Source organism: Sinohyriopsis cumingii, chromosome 10 (assembly GCF_028554795.1).
Source record: "Sinohyriopsis cumingii isolate HCF-2022 chromosome 10, ASM2855479v2, whole genome shotgun sequence".
NCBI classification, from domain to species: Eukaryota; Metazoa; Mollusca; class Bivalvia; order Unionida; family Unionidae; genus Sinohyriopsis; species Sinohyriopsis cumingii.
In genome coordinates, this window is record NC_142970.1 from 31,210,423 (window position 1) to 31,228,220 (window position 17,798).

The following is a 17,798-nucleotide window of genomic DNA, read 5'->3' on the forward strand; positions in this document are numbered from 1 at the left end:
GTAAAATTCTTTGACATTGTATCTCATACTTGGAGAATTGAATTCTTTCATTGTAGCCTTAATGGTGACAAACAGCTGCAATACAATGGGGAAACAACTACCCATTGGCAACCAAATGTGCTATTTCAGCCTGCTTGACCTGCATAGTCGTATGCAGATCATCCTATGATATTTCTAACATTACAAGCATGTCAGGTTTTCTCATTCCCTTTCTATTCATATAACATGCTCTCACACGAGTTACTTTATCTGGTTCACATATGAGCTGATGCTCAGCTTATATCAGTAAAAATAATTGTCTAATTGCTGTTTCTGTCAGTGTGATGTGTGATTTGTGTGATTTGGATTTTTTAACGTAGCTTTAACAATTTTTCAGTCATATCGCTACGATGTCTGCAATGTGGCAGTTTATAGTGATGTCTAGCACTGGGGCATCATGCCGCAGACATGTAGCATGATGTCCCACCCAGTCACATTATCCTGACACGAGGCCGACCAGTCCTAACACTAACCTCTTAATGCTGAGCGCCAAGCGAGGCAGCTGTTAGTACGTTTTTGTAAGTCTTTGGTATGACTCAGCCGGGGATAGAACCCACAACCTCCCGCATCCGAGGCGGACGCTCTAAACACTAGGCCACTGGAGTGGTATTTCTGTCAATAAACTTGTCTTATATTTTTGCTTTGGTAAAATCAGAAATTCCAGTTGCTTTCATCCTGGCTATTATTTCACTGACTTCTTTGCTGTTAACATCATCTTGTTCTACTGCATGTATAATAAACAGACCTGCATGGTCAAAACGGCTGATTACATGACTTTATTTTGATACAGTTTTGAAGATAATGGTTGAGACAATGAGAGCAAGACTTAACATGAGAAAATGTGATTTACAAGATTCATAATGGCATATTATGCCGACGCATTCACACTTTCCAAGGCATTAACATTCACATCGATTCCATTGAACTCTTTTATATTTGTGCGTAATCTTGTCCAATTGATTATTCTAGCTGCCGCCATTTTATCACTGGATGGGTTAGAAATTGATGGAGTCCATCAAGTGATGATATACTAGTAATTAAGAAACGGAAATTAACTTTGCATCCTTGTTCTTTTTGGAATCATCACAAAAAACCTGATTAAAAATGTCCACCAAATTAGTTTCAACCCACGTAAGCTGAAATGACCCATCACTTAGTATTGTACCAACTCAAAATTGACCGTACAGTGCATGTTTACAGGTACCAACATTAAACGTCCTGGAGAGCTTGTATTTCTTAGTTACAGCTTTTGCTTCACTGGGCTTGAAAATTGCTTTTGGATATTATTTTCATTGTTTGCCCAGTTCCACTCGTGTAGCGTTGTATATTGATTCATAGTATGCCTCATCAAAGTTGAGTGTATATGCTATTGTCAAAATTATCTTTCAAATTGGTTTGCTCATTGACTTCCATCACTGCCAATCTGCCAATATATTCGAGGTCTTCACTATATACGTAGCATCAATAACTTCAACTTTTATTTCATATCATTGTTGTATGTTTAACAACATTACATCTTTTTCCAATACAATCCTGAAGTGGATTAATTTATCGAGTTGTTCCAGATTTGTATTTGAGAAATTATACTTCCTTTGAGCCACTTAAAAAACTGTGTAACACATTTAAGTGAAATAGGTTTTTTTAATATTTCATTGTTTGGGTCATTTCTGCATTACATACTCATAATTTCTTTCAAAATACCTTACAGATCAGTCTGTGAACTGTCACCAATATATATATATATATATTGTAATGATATCCACACATATAAAAGTTATTGATTATTTTATTTACAGTATTCTAGCAATCAATAATTGTATTTGCATAGTAGTATTTTAATCTCACAGGAATAAAATCACCACATATATAGTTGTTGTTGTTTTGGGGTTTAACACCATTTTTCAGCACACAATAGGCTATGGATGGCGGCCACTATTAATGGTGAAGGAAGAACCTGGGAAAACTCCAGGGAGAACCACCGACCCACGAGAAGCTACTGGCAGGCTTTCTCACATACCCACATTGGCAGAATCCTAGATTTAAACCCACGCAGACAGAGCTGAGATGGCAGTGATCCGTAACAGAGAGCGCTTTAGACCACTCGGAGCCCACCCACCCACATATAGAGTATAGTCACAAACAGTAATATTGGCCTGATTGAAAACTTAGGTTTTGTACATATTACTGGGTGCACAGTGATAGTGGTCGGTTTATTCACCATTCAAGCATTGATGCAAATCAGAACTGAGATAAACAATCACAAGTAGTCATCATAAACAGTCAACTTTGTGGCCACCGAAAATCAAACAGTTCACATGGCAGAGTTTAAAATGGTACTCATTGAAATAGAAAGTCAATGATGTATCCAGGTATAGATATGAAAATGGGGCATTAGTGACCCTAAAACAGGTTGTGGATTTATAGGCAGTTCAAGTCAAGTAAATGTTTGCCAATACACATAGGTGCCTCATGGTAACTTTGTTTAGAGGTTTGCACGCAGGCTCACATGCACTCATATGTGATTTGAGGACAAATATATGAGGGGGTAGAAGGCTTTGACCTAGATCAGTAACTGAAATCCAGGACTGCTATTATCATACCTCTCAATGATGCAAGTTGAAATCTGGAGCAGAAATCTGTTTAGAGCCTGTTAAGTGTAAAACTTAATAAACAATGAATATCACTGGAGGTCACTAGTCAGTGATCTTTTAAGGAATCTAAAATTGCATGTTGATTTTATAAACAATGTTTTGAGATATATACACAATGCTTCCTTTTTCATTTAGTTGACAATGACTCATATTAATTAGTTAATCAGCATTCTAACATTTTCGATTATAATCTGATTCAGGTTCAAATCTTGCTGTTTTGCTCCCGAATAAAGAGAATACATATGGCAAAACATAAGCTAGCTTTGTTTTTAGTACCCATAAGACACTAAAATATATTTTCATAAAAAAACCAGAAGCCCATCAGCTGATCACAGTTTGCAAGTATACATGTATTATATCCTGGTTCCGTCATATATATATATATATATATATATATATATATATATATATATATATATATATGATGTGATGCTTGACTGAATTTCCTTCTGTTTCCAATACAATCCCTAAATATATTAATTTTTCAAGTTGGTCTTGAGATGACATTTGGTATAAAATGTAGAAAACAACAGCAGTAAAACATTTTGTTTACATTATTGATGAATAATCCTATTCCTGTAGTATTATTTTAGTCTCAGTCTAGCACTAACCACTAGGAACTGCCTCGGTGTATGTCAACATTAAATAAATCAAACGCACTACAGTTACATAGATCTTTACCAGACAATTTCATTCCCATGGCTTAGATCTCAGTTTCTCGTGAGACTCTAGATGAACAAGAATATTTCATTGTTACCAAAGAGTCAGGCAATTTTATAATCTGAAGAGTAGACAAACTCTGTAATCGGTAATACTACGACAGATATATCCACGAAATGATTCTTAAAGATGGTTTGTACTAAAATTGTTTTGACTGACTGGAAAAAAATCATAAATAGAGCATGCATATTAGTTTGAGAAAAATATACAATGCATATAAAATTAAACAATATAAGATACTATTTAATATTTCATTTAAATTGGAGAGTCAGTCCATGGAAAACCTTTTAAAACTCTCTGCAATAAAGTATGCCAGCATTAAGCAAGTTTGACCTGGTGTCTGTTTCAGGTATAATCAACCTTCTCTGATCAAATGTACCATTCTTTGTCCATATCATGTGTTTCAAATGTTTTCATTATTGATAGTATCCGTACAGAAACAAAAACCTATTCATGGCTTACAGTTCATTTATATTCATTACTTATATATTTTCTCTTTATTTTTCGGTCACTGATAAGGGAGAAGGATTAGGATTTTATATGCAAAAAAGGCCTTTCTTATGCAGTTGAGAATTTCACTTATAAATGAAATATACTTTACTTCCTATTTAAACACGAGTCATTCACTTGATACACTGAGGACAAAAAATGTTCCTATTGCACAGGATTTTAAAATTAGGGTACGTACACAGGCGTTACATACATACATACATACATACATATATATATATATATATATATATATATATATATATATATATATAATGATTAGTTTATGTAATGTACTAATGGGTTCAAGTACTAGGCTGAACTGGCTAAATTAGATGCACAAATAAGTTTCTGGGATTTTTTTTCCATTTGTTTTCCACCCTTGGGGAAGAAGTACTAGAGTCAGGAATGAAAAAGTACGAATGGTTGGCAGACCAGAAACACACACATTTTGTTACTGGCCTTGTACATGTAGGTGACTTATGTGTAAAATAGATGAATTTTATGCATCTCTCTTATAAGTTAAGTATTTTAAACTTTTAAGTGAAATATATCATTCACTTAAAATACTTGTGCATGAGAAAAAAGAAATTCCCACTAAATTCAATGAATTTTTGTTTTATATAAGGTGATCACTCTCGCCTCCCTAGGTTTGTTCATTGCTTTTTTTTTTTAAATTGCGTTTTGATTAAAGGTGTTCTTGCATTTTAAACCATCTAATGAATTGTACAGTTTCAGATACAGAATCTACTTTTTCAGACGAGCAGGTGCATGCTAGTTTTGTTTATGTGTGCTTTAAAGTATTCCTCTAGTCTGCAACAGGTTTTTATGATTTCAGTCTTATGGCAGAATTGGTGTGTTTGTCTACTTGATAACTGTAGAGTAAGGAATGATTCATATCAGGTCTTTACTCAAGGATAAAGGTATACATTATCATTTTCAGTGTGGAAGGTTTGAGGGAGAGGATTGTGCTGGATCCACAGTGGTTAATTGATGCCCTGAAGTCTCTAATCACTGCTAAGGAGTTTGTTCTTCGTGATCGACCTGCTGTCTGGGACAAGTGGTTAGAGTTCAGTGAAAAGGGAAAGCTTACTACTGAACTGATAGGTATGTATTTATGAAATTAAGAACTCCAGCTATTGATATATAAAAATAGACTTGAAAGCATGAGCACCATCTATTGTGTTAACATAAAGTTATGTAACCTTATATTATATTCCAGATAGTTCATTGTTTCCATAGCAACAATTAGAACAACAATAATAATACTTATGAGAAGTACAAAACCAATGATAATAAACAAATATGCTGCTGTTTTATCATCAGTGTTCAACCCAGTAAGGTATGATATTGTCAGGTTTCAAATAATTCTTCATTTGATGAAAAATCATGTAAAGTGTTGCATGTAAGGTATGTTTGAAAGAAATTCCCCTACCCAGTGCTCAAAATTTCCATTTATTCCCCACATTACCGAATTCGATCTTTAAAAGCAATCAATATGCTTTACTTGATTTCGGAGAGAAATTACCATAATATGCATGGCAAGAGACCTATCCCAGGCAACACTTTTTGATGATCCATGACTGATTCTTAACAATTGGATAAAATGACTTCATTTTTCAGCCGGAATAGAGTGAAGATGAAACAAATAGTGAGAAGTCGAAAGTTAAAAATGTACAAAGTTCTAAAGACAAGTGTGAGTGTGAGTGTGTGTGATTCGGATTTTTAACTTAGCTTTAACAATTTTTCAGTCATATCGCTCTAATTTTTCAGTCATATCGCTCTAAAGAAACGTGACCCCGCTTAAGTTATATCATGCTGTGCTATAACACAAATTCAGATGTACCATATTTACCGCATATGTTGGGACATGAACACATTATTTTTTTCATGTCCCAGAAACTTATGGTGAATATTTGTTTTTACCTACATGATGTGTCACAAGACTTAGGAAATGAAATAAATTATGTTCAATTTGCCCACATACCCCAGCCAGCCACACCGCATGTTACAATAAAATAGATAAATAAAATGCTTATTTGATAATAAAATGAAAGAAACTAACCTTGTACTGTTATCATTTATTCAGTTTTTCGGTCGACAATAGCATTTTATTAAAGGAAAAATATATCCACGAACTCCGTATAAGTAGTGCATGCATCCATTTTGTTATCACTTTCATCAGACAACACAACACATTGGTGATTTATGTGAATATTGAGAATGATGTTTGGTTGTCCTCAAAGGTGTGAACATTATGAGAATGACTCCGGTGGACTACTGGTTAGAACGTTCGCCTTGGATGCAGGAACTGATAGGTTCGATCCCCGGTTTAGCGATACCAAAGACTTAGAGAAATGGTACTAACAGCTGCCTCGCTTGGCGCTCAGCATTAAGAGGTTAGTTTTAGGACTGGTCGGTCTGGTGTCAGGGGAGAGTGATTGGGTGGGAATACATGTCTGCAGCGTGATGTAGCAGTGCTAGACACTAATAAACTGTCACCCTGCGGACATCATAGCGATATGACTGAAAAATTGTTAAAGTTAGGCTAAAAATCCAAATCACACACACATTATGAAAACGAAAACTGGATCCAGCAAAATAACAAATGAATGAGAGAAAGAGAGAGCGAGAATTACCAACCCCATTGCTCGAAAGTACCTGCCATTCATGCTTGATGTACAAAATAACCAAGAGTGTATTATATCCAAAATGACAATATCTCGCAAACAAACATTATTAGAAATACATTTACTCTGAGTACAAATAACAATCCTTTTTATTCCATGGGTTGCAAAATGTATTATTAAAGCAAGTTAATGTTTCTTTGTATACTATTTAAACCGAAGAACTTGAAACCCGATTGTGTCAATTATAGCACTACAGATGGCATACAAATGAATTCCCAGCTGTTGAATAAGCATACCTTGTAACAGCCATATACTCATTGTTTGAACTTACTGGTAGGATATCAAATACAAAGGTTAATTTATTGCAAAGCAAACCGACCACTGAAGTAGCCTTTGGATTCCTTTTAGTGTGGAGATTTTTTAAAAACTATACATATATATACATGTTGGGCTGACATGGAGAAGCCAGCTTTGATTTCTTTATACTGGTTTTCACTGGGATTTTGAAAAAGAAATAATGAAACACCTTGAAAGGATAAACTCTCACACATTTACACAGAAAGTGATTCCTCACAGTTACTGTTATTGCGTACATAGCATATATAAAGGGCAATACAAATAAACCACATTATAGATCTCAGCTGCTATGGATAAGTTTGTAGTGCGATACTCTAGTGAAGAGGCCTTGCCTCATGTATGGAAAGAAAATCCGTTGTCTAAAGCTTCACCTAAGAGGCGTGTATGTAGACCAAACTAATGTGCTAGAGAGGAGGAGAGTGATGTAAAAGAAAATGAACCTGCTGGAAAAAGCCCACAAAATTAAACACCCCGGTCAGGAGAGAGATGATGCATACGATAATGATGTCAGGTGAGGACATTACAAGCGTTTTACATTAAAGCAAAAGGAAGAAGTAAATTTCTCAAAATTGCATGGAATTCTAGCTAGACATTTCAAAATCCCTAAATCATCGATTGCAAATTGGTCAAACACATATTTTTCTCAGCAGTTGAATGAATGGGGACATTCAGCAAAGAGTGGGAGACTAGTATCATATGGCATTGAGTTAGATGGAAAAATTGCAAAGTGGGTTCTTGTCCAGCACGATCTGCAGATCCCTGTTAGTGTGGACACTATATGCGCTTATGCCAAGGAATTTGTGTCAAGTGAACGTCCAGGAATTGAGTTTCAAGCCAGTAGGAACTGGGCAACAGGTTTTGTAAAGCGACACAGCCTTGTGCTTTGTTCATGGACATTGATGACCCAGCATCTCCCAGAAGATTTGGAAGAGAAAATAAAATTATTTCACGAATTCGTAAAGAAAAAAGAGAAGACAATTTCGAAGATGATAATTAACATGATGAAACTCCTGTGTACTTTGATCTCATTCCCAGATAAACTGTCGAAAAGAAAGGTGTTAAAAGTGTGAGAATTCGCATGACTGGTGCAGATAAAAAGCTGCTAACCTTAGTATTTGCAGTTTCCGTAGCAGGAGATGTGTTGCTGCCAATGATAATTGTTTGTGGTGTGAAGGAGCTAAAAGATATTCAGGCACCAAAAGGATGGATCGTACGTGTGCAGGAGAAGGGTTGGCTTAATGAGGAGATGATGCTGTAGTGGATTAAATAAATATCTCTCAAATATACAGGAAAGGAACGATGTCTTTTAGTGATGGATTAGTTCGGGGTGCATATTACAGATGCTGTAGACCAGGCTTTGAGAAAGGATAACACGGAAAATGTAACATGGTGCCTGCAGTTATTCTGGCTGGATGCACCTCCAAGCTACAGCCACTAGACGTCATTGTAAATAAACTGGTCAAGTCTGAGATGAGGAAAAGCTGGACAAATTTTATTCGTAAAGCAGCATAGGGCCTTTCCAAGGAAAATGACAACACGTCTCTTACTAAGAGTGCAGACAAACAAACAGTTGTGGACTGGATTGTGAAAGCAGTCGAATCGCTTTGGGACAAGCCAGATCTGTATCGAAAATCATTTAAAGTTTGTGGTATTAACAGTAACTTGAATGGATGTAAGGACAATATTATGAGATATACTGAATATAATAAAAATGACAGCGACAGTGAAGAGGACAAATTTGATGGATTTGAGCCCAAGGGGGTTGAGTGGGCAATTAAGTATGTGGACAGATTGAAGGATTTAATTTAAATGTATTAGTGGCATTCAAGCTTGTTGAGCAGTACTTTGATTATGTCAAATATCACTGCTGTGTAAATAAAAGATGTTCACTTTTGGAATTAGCAATATATTTTTATGTAATTTTTATGTAATTACAATGTATAGTTTATACTGTGCTCATCAATAGTTATTTTGCCAAAATAAGTCATGTAATGAGCACGAATGGCAAATAAACCTTGGCATTTAATAAAAAGATCTTTTTATTACATAAATTACACCAACAATTCATTTTTACCTGAGCTCTTGTTCTTTGCAAAGTTGCTTCTTTGAAGAAATGAGAAAGCAAAAAAGACTCACAGCATTATCTTTTTTAAAGTTTTCTTTAATAAAATTTATGATTGATTTCATTTTTAACATGTAAAGTTTGAGAGATTTTAATGGTGTCCCACAGCTTATGACTTGAAAACAATGGTGTGTCCCACAATATACAGTGCACCAACAAATTACTTTAAAAATAATGTATGGTTTCCCAACATATACGGTGTCCAAACACATTTGGTAAATACTGCAACACAATCGTTGTGTGGCTCCAAATACTTAAAATACATGTATGTTTCTTGTACACAATATATTTTTCTCTTAAAAATATGGAAAATAACATGAAAAAGTTTATTATAATTTTGAAGAAAACATTACCTATGAATCCTAGTATAAGATGATCATGGCATGGCTCCTGAAATTTCATGTATGTGTATTTTTCTTGTAGATGAAAAAATATTTGTTTTTGCTATTAAAAGTACAAAAAATAATATGTAAAATATTTAATCAGGGATTGTGTTGGGTTTCACCAGTGGCAAGAATTCTGATTATTCCTTTCCTTATTGGCAACAAAATATACCATATGGTCATTTCTTTTGTGATATATTGCTGGCTGTTTAAATTTGTCTATACAATCTTGGAGTGGAGAAATTCAAAGTAACTATGAAAAGAAGCTAAACTTGGATAAAAAATTTATTGGAATCTATCTGTTGTTAAAAATGTTCATTAAATATAAGCTCTAAGGTAGGTAACCAGTGCATACAAAATGTTGTTTACATATATCCAATTTTTGGCATACATGTAGCACTTTCGGGACCCATAATCTCGACCAAGCACCTATCCGTCCATTAGCAAATGTTTTATCACTACACCATGTAAGCTTTATGAAGGATTACCAAGAAATGTACCAACCCATGGTCCGGTTAGTATCACATGAAAATGTGGCCATGCAGACAGCCAGTATGCCCACGACAGCATCCATCTCGATAGTCTTTTTTATTACTACTCCTCCAGAATGGATGTGATTTTCACTAAAAGAGTTAAATGATGCCATGTTGGTCCGAAATAAAATCGATGCCTCTCACACCCAACACATCCTGTAATGATATTCATATGAACATTTGATTTTCATCTGATGATGTCTAGTAGGTTCTGAAGGAAAATCCTTATATTCACACATTCATTTTGGCCACCATGATAGTAGCCCTCTTGAAAAACGTGTCATTGCTACTCCTTCTGTAGGATAAGTCCTACCAGTATAGGTTTAACTAAAAGAATTATGATTTCTAGATGACATTAACTAAAGTTTGTGCTGATTGGATGTTCTATTTGGCCACCTCAGCATCCATCATTAAAATATTGTAGCTGCTGCAATTATGACCAAAAATGTATATTGATATGATGTTTCATTAGAAGACCATTTGATATCCTAAATGAAAATGATGCCATTCATTTATCCAGTCATATCAACATAGATTATTGACTTAAATCTTTTTTATGATATCTGGTTGGTTATAAATTAAAATTGCGGGGCTCTGACATCTAATATGGCTATCACAGTAGTTATCTGGAAACTTTTGCTATTGCTGTTGAATAATTGGTCATATCAACATGGGGTTATCAATGAAAAACTTCATATGGTATCTGTTTGGTCATAAATGGAAATGGTGCTAATGTGACCTCAAAAATCACCAATTCAATGGCCATTTTGAAAATCTTATCGCTACTTTTCTCATGATGTCTGGTTGGTCTGAAATTGAAATGGGGCAAGTCATGAAAAAACCAGTCTTATATTGCATGATATCCAATATTGCTAACGTGGCAGCCATCTTAAATCCCTTGTGATCATTACCTAGACAGAAAGGGATATAAATGTTTGGTTTTCACCAGAAGACGCCTTATGATGTCTAGTTGATTCTAAATGAAAATGATGCTGATCTGACATCGCATATGACCCCAGTGGTGTCCATCTTGAAACTGTTGTTATCATTATCTTCTCATGTGAAAAATAATTTTGATATGGGGTTTACATTAGAAGACATCTTGTGTTTCTGGTTGGCCCCCCAAAAATGATATAAAGTAATCCTGTATAGGCCATCCTTGTGTCCATCTTGCAAACATTGTTTTTGCTATTCCTTTCACCTGTAAATTGTTACAATGGTAATAGTTGGTCTATTAAATAACAAAGATGTAAATCATACATCCAGTAGTGCTGCCACAATGGCAGTCTTGAAAAGCACGTCCCTAAATGCGAAAGACTTTTAATGATATACGCTTTGTCCTAAATAAATATATAGCCAATCTGACATCCAGTGTGAAGAATATAAGTGATGATTTTAAAGCACATCCGTTAATAGGGAGAAATGGTCTTATCTTGAATTGTTGGAAATCCTTTACATAGAGTATTCTCAGACCCTTGAAGGGACTCTTTTGTACATTTTGAACATATTGTTGCTGCTACACTTCCTGAACTAAACACCATGTATATATGGGATTTCACCAGAAGTCTTCTTGTGATGGCTATGATCCCAAACGAAAATAGTGCGAATCAGAGCTTCAATATGACAATCTTGTTACTACCTTTCTTTATACACTGGTAGTTATATTGATGCAAGGTTTTCAACAAAAGACTTTTTGCCATATCTGTTTGGACCTAAATAAAAATGTGCTGAGCTGACAGCCAGCATGTCCACCGTGACCACATATATAGACAGGCTGAAATAGTATGCTTGAAAATCAATGTTCTGAAACATGGAACATCTCAAGAGAACGGTTAGATTCTCACATATTAAGCACAAGATATTTTATGTTTCATCAAGATTGGTTTTGCATGGAAAACATGCTATTTCAGCATGGTTTTGCATGGAAAACATGCTATTTCAGCATGTATATCATTGTTCAATACTTCATAATGCTTTGGTCAATGTTTGACCATTTCTTATCTTTGTAATTTTCCATTTGTCAGTATCACAGTTTTGTTTTTGTCTATTTTTTGAGAAATATGCAAAACATAATGTGTGTGAGATTGCCCATTGACAGTGATGTCATCATCCCTAATTTAAAATATGAAGAAAACTAATATGAAAAGTGATTATTCCACAGAACCCATGTGTAAGGATAGACTTAGTATCTCAACTGGTCTGTGATTGTTCCAATTGTTGTGGTCCAAGATGGATAAAATGTGAGCAATATGCAGTCATCATGGTTGAATCCTAGAGACCATGGTAATGCACAAAACATTGAAAACGCTTGTTTAGATTGATGTTACAAGAGGATCATTAAATTAGCCCTAATGAAGCATTATAAATGTTCTGCTTTTGAATTTTGTTAATTTTTTTTAAATAAAAAGAAATAATTGATATTGTGATCACTGAAAGCAGATGAAAAGGTTGTTTAAATGTACTGACAAATTTGTTTCTGTTGCATATTTAATTGTGGGGTTCATTGCAGCCTTTAACTTCACAAGAGATACAACCCACAGATAGAACTAAATTTTCAGTGCCCTTTGTGTCTACTGAATTCAGGACATTCATTTAAAGATCAGTGTCACAACTATGCTTGATATTTGATAAATATTGCTATGTGCTTTTATTGGAATGAATTTCTTATAGGAGTATGTATAAGAAGATATTTTAATTATTTTGAAATATATTATTCAGTACTGTAAACTTGTTTCACCTAATAGGTGCCATCTGGACAGTAGACAAACCAGATTTATATTACAACAAGGAGCATATTTTACAAGTGATGGAAAAGTTGCACATTGTGGCCAGGCCAAGGTCATCCAGTGAACAGTACGAGGTCAGTTAATACAACATCTTATTTGTATGACCTTTATTCATCTTTGTTATCTTGTTGATATTGTAATCCAATTCATCCCAAGTAGCAATCTGTATTGTGAGGATAGGTTCAACCCCATTCATACCATTAATAGACAGGTCTTCATTAATTTATTAAAGACATTTTCTGATTCATAAAGATGTTTAAAAAATATCATGTTCTAGAATTTCTGTTTGAGAGAAAAAAATCATTTAAATTTCAATGTTATATGAGGTTTGAAATATTTCATTACTTTTAAAATTCTAGGTACAATACTTCCTTGTTCCATGCATGCTGAAAGAGGCAACACCAAAACACCTCATCTCCCTTCCACCAAATTCTAAGCAAGAGAGTACATCAGTTCTTTGCTTTGGGTTTACGGGCAAGTTCCTACCGGTTCCTGTATTCCATAAACTTCTTGCTGTCTGTGTGGCTGAGTGGGAGATTGCAGAACAAAATTCATCAAGTCTTATTTTTTGCGGCTGCTGTGTCTTTCAGCTTGACATTCATCACAGATTAACCCTGTACTTTAAGGACTATGTGATATTTGCCAGAATCAGAAGAATGGGAGCACCGGATAAGTGTCAGTCTTCAATGCTTTGTAGTAAGACCAGGACATTCATCTTTGATAACCTCAAGAAGATAATTGTAAACCTAAAAAGTCTTGAGTTTAAGCTTCATATACAGTGCCCTGATTCTGATGCAGACAGTCTTAAGGGACTGATTGCCTTGTCATCACTTGAAAATAGTTCAGCTGTACCCTGCAATGACCATGATGAGAGCCATACACTTGAGTCAAAAGAACTGCTTAAATTTTGGTTTGAGGTTGAGGTGAGTACGAACAAATAGTCTCCCGAAAAAGTTTCTTTGATTCATACAAATCTGACAAGAATTATGACACTAATAGTAGTTCTCAGATTAGGATTAGTAAGTCACAAGTTGTGACATGTATGAAGTCAGTGAACAAAAAGTTATTTTCACTCTTGTCTTATAAATTGGATGAAAAGCAATATTTGTAGAGTTGTACTCACATTATTTGTAGAAAAAACAAAGTTTTGCTGACTTGTTTGTTGCATAAATAATGTTGTAAATAGTTTGATTTTAACATGGTCTCATAATATTTGTATGTATCCTGGATTAGCTGACATTCAGGTCCCTAACCTAACATAACCTCGGGCAGCTCTCAGAATCTAAAGATATATTTGATGCATGTTGCTATCTTTGGGTGTTACGGCGTTAATTATTAATAACGGAACTTGTGAGATTTCATGGCAAGTGTGTCTGGAAATAAACGTCACTGGTCATTAATGATTAACCACCAGGATTCCATTCAAACCATGATCAATGAACCTAAAATGTCACAACCACGCATGGTGTTTATGATCTGTTGCTTATGCTGTAAATAGCATGAGACTGATACATAAATACTGCTTGACAAACAATTAAATGAATAAAACTAAGTGTTCCCAATCTCGATACATTTTCCCTCTATCTCTCTCTTTTTTAAAAGTCCAGCTAGTTTGGATAACCATTTTCTACGTGAACATTTTTGAGGCAAGCTTAATTTTCCCAAGGGCAAGTTCAAGTTTCCAATTGGTTTGTCCGGGGCAAGCTAATTTTTAGAAAAGGTTTACATATTCCCGTTTAGACAGCATATATTGGGAAAGGGTGGTTCTTGGCATAGAGCAATAATTTTGCACCGGAAATGAAAATATTAAGCTCATAAACAATCAGGAGATTAATGCTTATATAACTAGATGCAACATCTTTTAAAGATTTTGATTTCAGCAGAGCACTTACAATGGAGCAGGAAGAAATTGTGTCAGTTATTGAAGTGCTAGGCAAATATTTCACTACAACTGCAGTTTCATCCTCTCCCTTTTTTTACATCCACCTTATTTTGTTGACAAGGAGATAGCTATCCCTTTGGATGAGATCCTGACAGGAACTCTACATTCACGTAGAGAGCATGCTTTCTGTTCCAGTAGTAATTGAAGTATTCTCGGGATTTGGTATCAGTCTCTGTATCAAGGGTATATCACTTTGTCTAGCTGCCACCTAGATGGTGAAATAACTTTGAGCATTTTACCTAAAATGTTTTGGCCTGGGAGGGCTGGGTTTGCAAGTTGTTAGTAGTTCTAGGGTATGACAAAGTCTATTTTACTATAACATTTTTTACAAATGATACTGATTGACGATCTTGCCAATTTGAGCTTTATGACAGTCAGTGGTCTTCTCCAGCTCTATCCCCAAACTGGCCCCAATAAACAAATGATGTGGTACTAAAAGAAGGGACAGGTCGTCTCAGAGGTAGGGAATCATACCACTTACAGTACCCCAGGTCTCAAAATACACATCTCAGTCGTCCACTGTCAAATCTCATAAGAATATTATATGGAACAAAGACTTCATGAAGACTTATCCCAGACGAATATGTTGTAAAATAGCACATGTGACTTTGTAACATTACTCAGGAACCATTGAACAATCCAATCAGAACTAATCCACAGCTAGTGTACGAAATTTTAGGTTAATCCAATTGTGAAATAATGGAGATGCAAAGAAATCAGTCAAATTGAGAGGCCAGGCTCTTTAAGATCAAAAATGGATAATCGATATATTTCCTAAACAGCCAAGACAACTTGCAAAGCTTATCAAGCCTGTTGTAAAGAAAAAAGAGCAGTAAATTACGATACACATCCTCGAGTACAATTTAAACACTGCAGCTTAGCTATACCGACAAGCACAGAGCCCACCCCAAACCAGAAGCACAACTCTGGATGACACACTCTAAATTCTATACTATCAAACTGGGACTAGAGCAGATGGAATTGAAACAAGAACATTCAGTTTGCCAATAAACTCGTTCCAAAAGCTGGTACCAAAACATACAGCCATAATTTGCAAAGCAACAAATCCTTGATAGAGCAACAAATCAGCTATCCAGCCAACATCTCAATGTACCAGATCATGCACATTGTTATTAACCAGCAGTCACCAACTGGCAACAGAAATGTCCAACCATCTGACAGCAAACAACACATAAATGGACGTCTTATACGATGTAATGGGCTCATTATAATCTTGCCAACTGCACAATTTCAATCATAATACACCATCCACCAGACATGATCTCATCCATATATAATTACTATAAATAACAGGTAACCTTTTTGGCAGATGCCAAAAATAGCACCTGACCCAGTAGACCTGTAGTCATCTCTACAAAGAGAATGAGATTTACATATTCGCATATTAAATCCTTCCCCCAACGTGATAAAATCACTCCACAGCATATCGAGCAGCTGTGTCTGCACCCATGCAGCTTCCAGATGTCCAACGGAAAGTCCACTGGGCAGAGGTTACCACCCACGCATCACTAGAGAAACACCTAACCAGCAATCATTCCAGATGGCCCATTAATTCACTGCATTCCCACATAATAAATCAATTGCAGCATAACACACATCACTGAACGCAACAAATCATTTGTCTGGGGATGCATTGTGGAAACAGGCACCATCAAGTTGCAAAATATGAGAAGCAGAAGCTTGTATTTAGAAAACAACACTATCTGAACTTAAAATGTGCATTCAGGAACACTGGCCCTTTAGCTTTGAACACAATCTCTCTGTAGAACTCTTTCCATAACAGCTTTGCCAGAAGTGTACAAAACGAAAACCCAATTTCCTGTGAGGAAAGAATAAGAGGCTATGATGGCTTGTAAGTTAGATGGCAAAGAAGAATAATTGCAATCATCATCCAATGGCACTCAGTCTTTTATTACTCATATTAGTGTACGTGCCCTGCAGGGGTGATATGTTCCCTTTCAGATGTCCAGTAATTCCTAACAGAGCTGAGAGAAATCTTTGACAACTACACAATCACAATTTCAGGCTGCAAGCACAGAAGAATCCAAATGAATTTGAAAAGCTGCTTCAGCAGTTTAGCCAGCAACTCCATGCCAACATAGTTTCCAGCCAAACCAGCCTTTCAGCATAATGTTGTCTTCATGTCGCATATTGACTATGCCTTAATAAATCACAATAACAAAGTATAACCCTTTCAAGGCAGCTACAGTCCAATTCAAATCACATTGATGTATTCCCCTTGGAAAATGTCTTGAATCAAACCACAGCAGCTTATACACCAGGCCATGGACAATTTAAAAAACCGAAAGGTTGAAACCCATGTAAAAAAGGTCTGAGACCGCCTGCTGAAGATGAAAACATGCACACAATGAAAGGTGCCGGTAAATCCAAAGCAGACCTAAAAAACAGAGGACACTCTGACTGTCAACCCCATAATAGCAAAATGTCAACTGAAACAGGATTCCTTTGACTGTCCGCATGGGTCAGAAGGGGCCAGTTCTGCACAGAAATAATAAGAGCAGCTCAATTTGATGAAATTTCTTTCGTTCTACTATTCTCCCCGTGCACAAATAGCCCATCATGTACAATGCTCCTCAATATTGACAACAACACCTTTGTGCACCTGGATAAAATAATACAGGAATGGAGATGCCACTCTGAGCATTTAGCAACTCCACTTAGGAGCATTACATGAATCCCACCTTTAATTGGTATCCAGCTTGGCTGCCCACCAATGGAATGTGTTCCTTAGCAACCATGTTGTTGCAAACATATGTTTAAATGCTTCACATTAGCATTACAATGTCAGTTTAAATCAAATTTGATAGGAATATTTCTGAGAGCATTATATGTCAAAGTTGAATTACGTGGCTGCTGTAGGTATAGTGTAGATTTCGTAGCAACCAGGTGGATAACCTAATTGCTATTTTTTTTTCTAAACAGTTGAGTCAATTTCAGTCATACTTGGAAGGAATGTTTGTAAGGAAATGTGCTATCAAAATTGTTTTCAGTGTGGCTCTCTTAGCAACCATGTGCAAAATAGTTTCAATACCTTCTGTAGAATTGCTGAGCCAATCTTGATCAGACTTATAAGGAATATTTCTTGCAAACTTACAAATGAGTCT